Below are 11,508 nucleotides of genomic sequence, written 5' to 3' on the forward strand. Positions count from 1 at the left end.
GCGGCATGGCCAGTGGTTTCAGGGCTATGTTGGTGAATCACACCAAGCCTCTCCATAGGACGAGAGTTTGAGGAACCTGGACGAAGACCATCTAAGCTGGGCACGTGGCCAACACCCCAGGGACCACAACGCTGTTGCCACCTTCCCCACCCCTACCTGGAACAGAACAAGGTGATTCACGATCAAGATGAGCAGAGGAGGAGGCTCAGAGATTTGGACCCTGCAGGGAAGTCAGAACTGGGACTGGACCACACTGTAACAGGCCTCAGGACACTCACTAGACTAATGGCTGAAATTTAGGCTCTGGAGCTCGAGGGCCAGAACTTAGATACAAGCTCTTTCTGTGGCCTTAGACATGCTACTTAATTTCTCTGAGCCTGTTTCATCATAAAATGGGAATTTTATTGTGTGAAGTAAATGTAAAGCACTCAGTTCGCTATTACTACCACAAACTGATGTGTGCAAGCAAAAGAGAAGCTTCCACTCTATTCTTGAAGGGAGTTACAGGGAGGGAGCTGTCATCACTCCTCCTTTGGTCTTCAAGGAACCCAGCCCCCGCCGCCCCGGTTCTTGCCCACTGTGGAACCTAGACATACCCACTCAAGCTTCGCCTTTAGGGATCACCAATCTCCAAGCTAAAGGGCCTTCCTAGGTTATCATTTCCACCACCTCTGCCTTTTTTTTTTTTTTTTTTTTTGGCTTTTTAGGGCCACAGCTATGGCACATGGAAGTTCGCAGGCTAGGGGGCAAAAAAGCCATGGCCATAGCCATAGCAACTTGGGATCTGAGCTGCATCTGTGACCTACACCACAAGCTCATAGGAACGCTGGATCCTTAACCCAGAGTGAAGCCAGGACTCAAACCCGCATCCTCATGGATACTAGTCGGGTTCATTACCACTAAGCCACAATGGGAACTCCTTTTTTTTTAAACGTCTGCCTTTCTTGACGGCTGACATATAGAGTAGAGCACAACTCTAACCCTAATGGGCCATCTGGGAATCCTCTGGTCCTACCCAGGGCCTGGTCCTGTGCTGGCACTCAGTTTCTTGAGCAACTGATAACTGCTAAGGCAGTGAATGATGGGGACAAGGGTAGAGGATAGTATGTTCCTAAGAGAAGCACAACATTCAAATAGCTTATATATAAATACACATTATTAAATGCCCATTACAAGTCAGACACTGTTGCCAGGCACTGGGGCAGCCCCCTTACTTACAATTTATGAGGAAAATATTCAACGCATGAGTAAGCAAAGAAACTAAGTACCACAAAATACACAAACTGGGCACAATGGTAGGGAAGAATGGGGGTGGGGGTGGGGAAGCATCTCTTAGAGGTTGTCAGGGACCTTCCTCTGAAGCTTGATCCTGAAGCGAGGACCTGAAGAGTAAATCAGCCCTGGAGTTCCCGCTATGGCGCAACAGGATTAGCAGCATCTTGGGACCACTGGGACACAGGTTTGATCCCCGGCCCAGCACAGTGGGTTAAGGATCCAGTATTGCTACAGCTGCAGCTTAGATCTGATCCCTGGCCCGGGAACTCCATATGCCACAGGATGGCCAAAAAAGGGGGGGGGGGGAATAGCCCTAAAATAGTCAAGAGAAAAGGTCCTTTCAGCTAGAAGGCCGTGAGGCAGGGAAAGTCTTTAGTTAACAGGATCTGAAAGGAGGGCGTGTGGTTAGGAAAAGGTGAGGGGGAAAGGGATCTGAAATGACACCGGAATGTGGGGGAGAGACCAGACATTTCCAGGCCTAAGGACTGACATTTTATTTTTTCTTTTTCAGCTGCACTCATGGCACATGGAAGTTCCTGGGCCAGGGATCAAATCTGAGCTGGAGCTGAGACAGCTGCAGCAACACCAGATCCTTAACCCACCGCACCAGAGCGGGAACTCCCAGGACTGGCATTTTAAATACACTGGGAAGTTGCCAATAGGTTCTAAGTTATGGACTGGCATTTTAAATACACTGGGAAGTTGCCAATAGGTTCTAAGTTACGGAGTGACAACCTATATGATTAACAATATCATCTCAGCTTACTGAATGTAAATTAAATTGAAGGAAAACAAAGAAAAAAAAAGGAAGATGAGAAGCCAGAATGCCACTGCAGTAGTCCTGGTGGGACATGACTATGGTTTGACTATGCTTGTGGCAGACGTGGACTTAAGTGGCAACATTTGATAAAAAATGTGCTAAAGAACAGAAGAGGGAAAATAATAAATAAGGGAAGAATCAGGACGACTACCAGGAATCTGGCTGGAGCAGCTATGTAGACACAAGCACCATTTAAAGAAATAGGGAAGGGGGGGTGGGGGGATGTGTTTGGGCTGTGGGATGGAAATCCTGTGAAACTGGATTGTTATGATCATTATACAACTACAGATGTGATAAATTCATCTGAGTAATGAAAAAATAAAAATAATGATTAAAAAAAATAAATGGGGAAAGTTGAGGAAGTTATTGTGGAGTGGGAAGACTCAGGAATTCCATTTCAGACGTACCAAGTTTGACCAAGGAGAACTCTAAGAGCTCCAGTGTTAGCATCTGCTTTAGGCATAGTATAGTGTGCATGGGGCATTAAAGGAAGTCTCCTCTTGATTCAATTTTCTACGACTGTAGGTCCTAGGCAATTGAAAGGATGGGGTGATTTCATGTGAAAACTGCAGAGGTCCAGTTCTAGCACATGAAAACACACAAACAATGTCTGTAACAGCAACAGCAAGAAGTCTTCCCCCACCATAACATCTTATATAATCAAGTTTTTCTCATCTAAACCCTTTCTCTTGACAAGTGGTAGCATTTAACAAGGACCACTGACTTCAAAGAAAAAGTCCATGTAACTGGAGACTGGAGGTTATCCAAATTAGACGAAACCAGGGGTATAGATTCCGTATCAGGCTTCCATGGCCTCTTGGCCAGACACACAGCTTGCTTGAGGAGAGAGGAAAAGTTTTGGACTGGAATCTAGATGGTTGGTAAAGCCAAGGGAATTGATGATACCATCTAATAGAGAAGTTCTAGCCTCAATTTTAACTCTCCTGAAAATTTATCAGCTTCCTTTCTACTTTGAAAACCCTAATCTGTTTTTAAAACAAACAAACCAGGCTTTTAAGAAATATCTAGAGAATTAGCTGATGCAAACACTAAGGTAAAGGAGTCTGACCTTGAAAAATAATCTCTTGGAGTTCCCATTGTGGCTCAGCATGTTAAGAAACCAACTAGTATCCATGAGGATTCTAGAAACCGACTAGAATCATGGGTTCGGGATTCCTGACCTTGCTCAGTGAGTTAAGGATCCGGTGTTGCCATGAGCTATGGTATATAGGTCAAAGACAGGGCTCAGATCTGGCATTGCCATGGCTGTGGCATAGGCTGGCAGTTGCAGCTCCAATGTAACCCCCAGGCTGGGGACTTCCATATGCCACAGGTGTGGTCCTAAAAAGAAAAAAAAAATCTGTAAAAAGTCCACTGTACAGTGTGGCTAAAGCGAAGTGAGCAAAGGAGAGCAGCACCAACTCAGAGAGCTAAGGAGAGAAGGGCAGATCATGTAGGGCTTTACAGACCTTTCCATGGGTTCTTACTCTGAATGAAATGAAAAGCCACTGTTGAGGAGGGAAGGATTTGAGATGAGTTGTGACATTATCTGATTTCCATTTTTAAAGGATCACTCTAGCTGTCATATTAAAAAAAAAAATTTTTTTTTGGATGCATCTGCAGCATATGGAAGTTCCCAGGCCAGGGATCAAGCCTGTGCCACAGCGGGGACCCAAGCTGCTGCACTGACAATACTGGATCCTTAACCCACTATGCCACAGTGGGAATTCCTGTTATATTAAATAGATGGCAGACAATGTGAAAGCATGTTCGTTAATTAGGAAAGAACTTGGGAAATCCAGGTGAAAGATGTTGGTAGCTCCAACTAGAGTATGAACAGGCAGACTGTAAGTCAAGCCAGTAAGATTTCCTAATGGACTAAATGTGGGTATAACAATCATTTTCAGCCAGAGTGCATCACGTCATGATACTCCTCTACCTAAAAACAACACAAGACGAAGTTCCCATCGTGGCGCAGTGGTTAACGAATCCGACTAGGAACCATGAGGTTGCGGGTTCGGTCCCTGCCCTTGCTCAGTGGGTTAACGATCCGGCGTTGCCGTGAGCTGTGGTGAAGGTTGCAGACGCGGCTCGGATCCCGCGTTGCTGTGGTTCTGGTGTAGGCCGGTGGCTACAGCTCCGATTCGACCCCTAGCCTGGGAACCTCCATACGCCGCAGGAGCGGCCCAAGAAATAGGAAAAAGACAAAAAAAGAAAAAAACAACAACACAAGACTACTTCATTCAGAGTAAATGCCAAAAGGACCTCAGACGATCATTTAACCACCTGACCTCTTCTCCTACGACCCCATCTTCCCCCATCACTCCACTCTTGGCCCTGGCCTCCCTTACTGTTAGAACAGGCCATTCACAATCCCACCTTGAGGCCCTTACTCAAGCTGTTGTACGTGAAATATTAGAAAGCTGTCCCACCTCATTCGAGTTTGCTTAAACCACAATTTCTCAGTCATCTGCATACACACACATTGCTCTAGCATTCCTAACCCTCCTTACTCAATTCCACCCTTTTTTAATACAAGGCTCTCATTTCCTAACATGTGAATTACTTATTTACTATGTTCACTGCCTGTCTTGAGCTAGAGTGGAAGTTTCACATGGTGGAGCTTCCATTAGTTTGGGTTGTGAGACTAACATAGACGAAACCACCACACAACCATGATGGACATGCGGCATGAACAAGAAATAAGCCTTGATCTTTTATAGTGGAAAAAAAAGGTGACCACATGATTTAGCAACATGAAATCACTAGCAACATTCCTATGGAACAGCAGGGGTAAAAGCCTGATCAAGAAAGGTTTAAGAAAAAATGGAAAGTGATCATTAGAAACCATATAAAACTTTTGAGTTTTACTACAAAATGAATGAAAAAATAAAATGGCAGGAACTGGCAGGGGAAACAGAGTCATGACATTTTTGAAATGGGAAAAAGACTGATCCAATAGGGGGTCCCCTGGTGGTCTAGCACTGAGCATGAAGTGTTTTCACCACTGTAGCCAAATGCAGTCCCTGGTCTGGAAACTGAGATCTCACATCAAGCCACTGCACATTTTGCCTCCCACCCCCAAAATGGATGATGTCAAAGGGGAAGAACTAACTACTGGAGCAAGAGGATGGGCCCTAATGAGTAGCAGAGCTACTAGTCTTAGATAAATGCAGTTAGTTGGGATGCTGGAAGGTGAGTGTGTATGATGGGAATGCTTACTCTCTTTTGATTGCCTCAGGTTCTACTGCAAGGTAGGAAGCAGGTCATTCATTAGGTAATCGAGGAGAGAGGTGGTGAATGGAGGGCAAATGACAAGGACCTATTCTCTGTGTGGCAGAATTGTGCGTCTAGACAAGATACAAGGTTTGCAATCATTTATTTTTTAGAGCAAGAACAGTCATTGAGATTATTTTTCTCCAGTAAACTTCAGACTCACCAGTCACAATGAACAGATGAATTAGATTTAATCTGGCTGTGGTTCTGCCAAGTATGATATAGCTGGAAGACTGCACAGCCTAAGAGCTTGCAAAAAAAAAAAAAAAAAAAAAAAAAAGATGGTGTCGCAAAGGAATGACAGTGATTGGCTATGGTTCTCAAGTTGAATAAGGACAATGCAAAGTTAAATCAATGGACTGAGGGAGTTCCCATCATGGCTCAGCGGAAACAAATCTGACTAGTATCCATGAGGTTGTGGAGTCAATCCCTGGCCTTGCTCAATGGGTCAGGGATCTGGCATTGACGTGAGCTGTGGTGTAGGTTGCAGATGCAGCTCAGATCCCGCCTTGCTGTGGCTGCGGCTGTGGTGCAGGCTGGCAGCTATAGCAGATTGGACCCCTAGCCTAGGAACTTCCATATACCGTGGGTGTGGCCCTAAAAAGAAAAAAACAAAAAAACCCACAATGGATTAAAAGTCACAATGGGGTCAAAAGGGTTGGAATATTAGGAAAGCAATCTGGAAAGACAGAGGATGGATGAGTTGAGAAAAAGAAGTAAAAATTAAGAGGTGGGAATTTTTGAAGCATTGTCTCCAAACAAAAAAAACACACTTCCACATCATTTGGTGTTTAAGAAAGATACACCCCTAAGGTGATTTATCCATTCCCCCTTGGTGAAGGAGAAAAACACTGCCAGACAGATTTCTTACCCACCTGCTATCTTAGGAGATATCTGATACTAAAAACCTAAAGGAAGCTTGTTTAGAGAAATTTTTTTTATGACTAATTTAATTCATGACTGACTTTTGAAGATGCCCAGGTACTATTTATATTTCATTCTTTACTTTGGTAAAGCTAATCAGTATGGTTCTAACACGACACTTTCTAAATCCAAAGTTATATTAACCACATAAGAAACTCATCTCTGGTGAAAAACTGGACCAAACAGTATGAATGTTGGTCTATATATACGAAGTCATTTAAAGTCCAGTCAAAGTTTAGTGAAATCATGAAGGTTTTTAAAAAAAAAAAAAAAAAGGCCGTTCTCATTACAGCATAAGAAAGTATCAGAAGAGGACACCAAGAGGAGAAAATAAAAGCAAAAATCCCACAGCTTTGGACACCAAGAGAGTAAGAAATCTATCTGCTAATGATAACATGTAGATTGATCTACAACCATCACAGAAAACCAGCTGGGTAAAGGTTCAGTTAAGTCTTCCACCCAGTAGGGTACCTGCAGACAAGATTGCCACTTAGGTCAACATAATGGCATTTATCTGATAAGTCTAAGGTATGTCTTGCAGCCAAATAACATACATATTATAAAAGGCTACCCAATCTTGAAGCCTAAATTCAAGGAAAAGGCCATGGGACATAAGTAAAGAAAACTAATAGAGCAAATATAAGAACAGGCCAAATAAGGCAATACACCTAGATGAGCTGGAACAGATTTACTGCAAAGCAAGTAAAAGAGTTCTTTCACCAAATACGAAGCAATTCTAAAAATCACAAACTTTGTTTTGATTTGTCACGGGGGATAATTCACCAAAGAAAATTTTTTTCAAAAATTAAGGCGTTATAAAATTTGTGTCTGTCCCCAATTGTTTGGAATGTTGTCTACCAGAAATGGAAACAGTGTTTTAAGACAGAAGGAACAGGTAAGGAGAGAAATTTCATTCTCACCCATCTTAACAAATAGAGGCAGTGGGTCCCTGTAGGTTCAATCCTGATAAAGTCCTGGGTATTGTTGCAATTGGATTGAGGAGCACTACCGGTTTTTCCAAAGGTTCTATAGACTGATCCCTACAGATTGAATCCCTGGAGGGCACACATGCCAAACCACAACAAATCTGATTAACACCCCATAAAGTAAGCCCAACCAAAGCACTCCAGGCACAGATTTACAACAAAGGTTGATTCTGCACCCCAGAGCCTACTATTTAATTGGTGTAAGGCAGTGGTTCCCCCTCCCCATTAGCAGTTTGTTACAGTAGGTAAGAGACATCTGTGTCCCACTCCTTCCAGTCTTTCATCAAAAGTGCTAAAATTTCTTGCTTCTTTTAATCAGAAAAGGAAATAAGATGTTCTAATAACATTACTTTCATCCCTTCAGTTCTATTGCAATTAGAATGAGACTTCAATTTTGTCCCTGAGTGGCCATCTTGAAAGCAAAGTCAGATATCTACCTCATACTTTATATCAAATAAATTCCAAGTACATTTTTACACTTAAATAATGAAACCAAAAATGTACAGGAAAAAAAGTAAGAATTTTCTTATATTCAAGAATAGAGATCTCAACTGTGATGCAAAATCCTGAAGTCCTAAAGACTGGAAATTTAACTACCACATATTTAATTTTCCTGTGTGGCAAAAACATCATGAAATAAAATGACAAACTGGAAAAAACACTAGCAACTCATATCACAAAGAGCTAATTTCCTTAATATATACAAATTAAGATGAAGACCCACCTTTTTCAGAAACATGACAACAAAGGATATGAACAAACAAAACAAATAAATGGCTCTTAAAATCACAGACGATCAATCGCACTCGTTTATAAAAACAGATGCCAAGGAGCTCCTTGGTGGCTTAGGGGTTAAGGACTTGGCATTATCACTGCTGTGACTTGGGTTCAATCCCTGGCCCAGGAACTTTCCGCTTATCAAAGGCACAGACCAAAAAAGCCCCCCCACCCCTAATGCTAAGTACAAAGATCAACAAAGGTACTGATGAGAGTTTTAAGGAAACACTTGAAAAACCTGAATAACTTCTGAAAACAATTCATAAAACTATAAAATGCCACTCCATTTCTAGGACTCTAACTAACAGATAAACATGAACTCATGCAAAGTAGTAATATTACATCTAATGCAAAATGTAACTGATTTTAAGGTCATTATTGATTTTTAAGATGCATCATTATTTTACATACTACTAAAACCAAAACACTGCCAATTAAACTATGGATAAAGATACATCCAAACTTCAGAGATATTTTAAAAATGTGGGGGAGGAGTTTCTGTTGTGGCTCAGCAGGTTAAGAACCTGACTATCATCCAGAAAGATGTAGGTTCAATCCCTGGCCTCGTTCAATGGTTTAAGGATCCAGCATTGCCACGAGCTTTGGTGAAGGTCATAGACGGGGCCTGGATCCCACCTTGCTATGGCTGTTGCATAGGCTGGCAGCCATAGCTCTGATGCAACCCCTAGCCTGGCCACTTCCATATGTGGCCGATGAGACCATTAAAAAAAAAAAAAAAAAATGTGGGAGAAAATAAGGATTAAATATATATATATACTATAAACCTCATATTAATTTCTTCCCATAAAATCTTAAAATTGAGGTACATATGCAAAATCTTGCAAGTAGAGATTATCATACTAAGTGAAGTTAGAAAGACAAACAGCACAGTCTATCACTCATATACAGAATTTTTTTTTTGTCTTTTTTTGCCTTTTCTAGGGCCGCTCCTGAGGCATATGGAGGTTTCCAGGCTAAGGGTCTAATGGGAGCTGTAGCCGCTGGCCTGTGCCAGAGCCACAGCAACTCAAGGTCCAGGCTGCGTCTGCGACCTACACCACAGCTTACAGCAACGCTGGATCCTTAATCCACTGAGCGAGGCCAGGGATCAAACCTGCAACTTCATGGTTCCTAGTCAGATTCGTCAACCACTGAGCCACGATGGGAACTCCTAGAATATGACACAAACAAATCTATCCACAAAACAGAAATAGACTCACAGATAGTAAGAGACTTGTGGTTGCCAAGGGGTGAGGAGGAGTGAGATGGAATGGACATTTGGGTTTAGTAGAGGAAAACTATTACATTTAGAATAGCTAAGCAATGCGTTTCCTACGGTATACCACAGGGAACAATATCGGACTCCACAAGTTTTTATTTATTCTGGAATTAGCGTTTAAATTTTTTCATTTATTCTCTATGTAATTCAGCTCTAACTCTTCCAACGAATCAAATATTTCCTCAAGATATTCAAATACAGGAAGTTCTTAATCAGCCTTCAAGCCATCTCATTCTAGAACTCAACTTTCTTATGCTTCAACCTAGACTACTGTTCTCCAAGCCCAAGTAGAAAAGCAGTTCTGGGACTTACCGCTGTCATTATTCTGGGAATTCCTTTGGCCTCAGTATGAGACCTCATGAAAAACACCAATACTAAACACTTTACTCCAGTAATTTCTATCAGAACTATTGTGGTATCTATTAATACCACGATGCAAATGGTCTACCTCTCACTACTCCATCCCCCTAGAGTCCAACTTACAGCCGATGGAGCTCTGGGATAAACAGCAATTTAATTTAGCAATCACTCAACTCATCCCCAATTTTGAGGGTGCCTAGAAGACTTAGTAAGTCAAAGCTGAGAGGTCTAAAACCAAACCAGTATCATTCTGAAAACTGCCCTCCTAAGTTCTTTGACCCATCCAGAATCAGGCTGGGCCAGATGCCATGACAACAGAACAGTGTAACCACCCCCATCCCCACCTGACTTACACTGATAGTACCAGTTATTTGCACACCCAAACTGCCTAGACAGAAAGCTGCTTTTGGAGGCAAAGCAAAGACAGGCACCTATTCATCTTTGTGTTCTCCACATAGTACTTACACATAGTTGGCAACTTGTGAGTACTTTATCAAGTGCAAAGCAAGCTTTCAGGTGGATGCTAACTACACTCAACAAAATGAAAAGGAGAAGGCTACTGAAAACCAGTATATTATAGCATTACCTTTGAAAAAACTACTGTACAACTCTTGAGGCTAAGTGATGGTAGTATAACTTTGTCAATTACACAAAGCAGACCACGTGGTCTCAGAGATACACTTGATCAGAAGCTTACACAAAAATAATTCCAAAAAACTTAATGTTATTAAAACTGAACAAATTAAAATTCAATCATTTCAAAACACCTCTTTAAAATTTCAACACTTGCTATTTTCCCCAGTTCTTAATATTTTTCTCAGTCAACAAGTAGTTTAAAAAACAAAAACCAAAACCAAAATGATGGTAGGAATGTAGCATTAAACCAGCCCAAGAACTGGTGGTTATGAAAAACTACTTAAGTTTCATTACAGGAAAACTGTGCTCTCAAAGGGAGAAAACGACTCCCTTTTATCACAACCCCCCCCCCCCGCCCCTTTTCTTGGCTGTGACCATGGCATGTGAAGTTCTGGAGCCAGAGATCAAACCCATGCCACAGCAGTGACACCACCAGCTCCTTAACCCACTGTGCCACCTGGGAACTCCAAAAATGACTCCTTTTTAAATTTTAACTACACAGCATGCTCTGTAATGCAAAATTACCCCCAGATTTAATCCATCCACTGTGACATGTCACCACCTTCACTGACCATTTCCACCTAAGTTCAGTTCTGAGTTCTCTACTTGACATTCTGTACTATCTCCCTTTCTTAGACTATAAGCTCCCAAACTATACCTAGAACATTATCTTGAAAAGTATGGCTCAAAATTTTTATTTGTTGAACCAATGAATACTGTTAGTCTCCATCTTTTGAAACTTGCCAACCCCACCCATCAGACCAAGGGGTAATGTTGAAAAAAGTACTGATCATAATGAGTTCATTTTTTGAGGAAAAAGGAGACCAAAGCAGGCAAACCCTCTAAAAAGTGACAGTGGCAGAAAAGTAACCCAGCCAGGGAAGAGAAACCCAAATGCAAGGAAAGCAGCTAGCCTCGAGGTCCTTTTTGTTGACCACCTCTCATCTGCAGGAGTTGGTAGCTCTTTCCCACCCCTAATCCCAACTCCACCAACATCCTTCACTACCTGACCTCTCACCAAAGACAACGTCCATATTCGGCAACTATCTGGAGTTTGAGGTGAGAAAATGTTTTAACTGACAGGAATTTAAATAACACATAAAACACCTACCACAAGGTGTCATTTAAAGTAAGATATACAGATAGTTACTCCATCTCAGTCTCATCTATGAATT

The 11,508-nt window shown here is 41.9% G+C and overlaps 1 long non-coding RNA gene across 1 annotated transcript; it reads right to left on the reverse strand.

Annotated features, from left to right (window-relative positions):
- Positions 1 to 676: 676 nt before the first annotated feature.
- Positions 677 to 6,570, reverse strand: LOC146405045 (uncharacterized). The gene is made up of 3 exons (XR_014836837.1): positions 5,946 to 6,570; positions 1,969 to 4,259; positions 677 to 1,529 (listed from the first exon to the last, which is right to left on the reverse strand). It is a non-coding gene; the product is annotated as an uncharacterized LOC146405045 (long non-coding RNA).
- Positions 6,571 to 11,508: the final 4,938 nt, after the last annotated feature.

This window comes from Sus scrofa, chromosome 2 (genome assembly GCF_054392235.1).
Source record: "Sus scrofa isolate SSC_HxYL_T2T_F1_AM1 chromosome 2, Sscrofa_HxYL_maternal_Yorkshire_Landrace_v2.0, whole genome shotgun sequence".
Lineage (NCBI taxonomy): Eukaryota > Metazoa > Chordata > Mammalia > Artiodactyla > Suidae > Sus > Sus scrofa.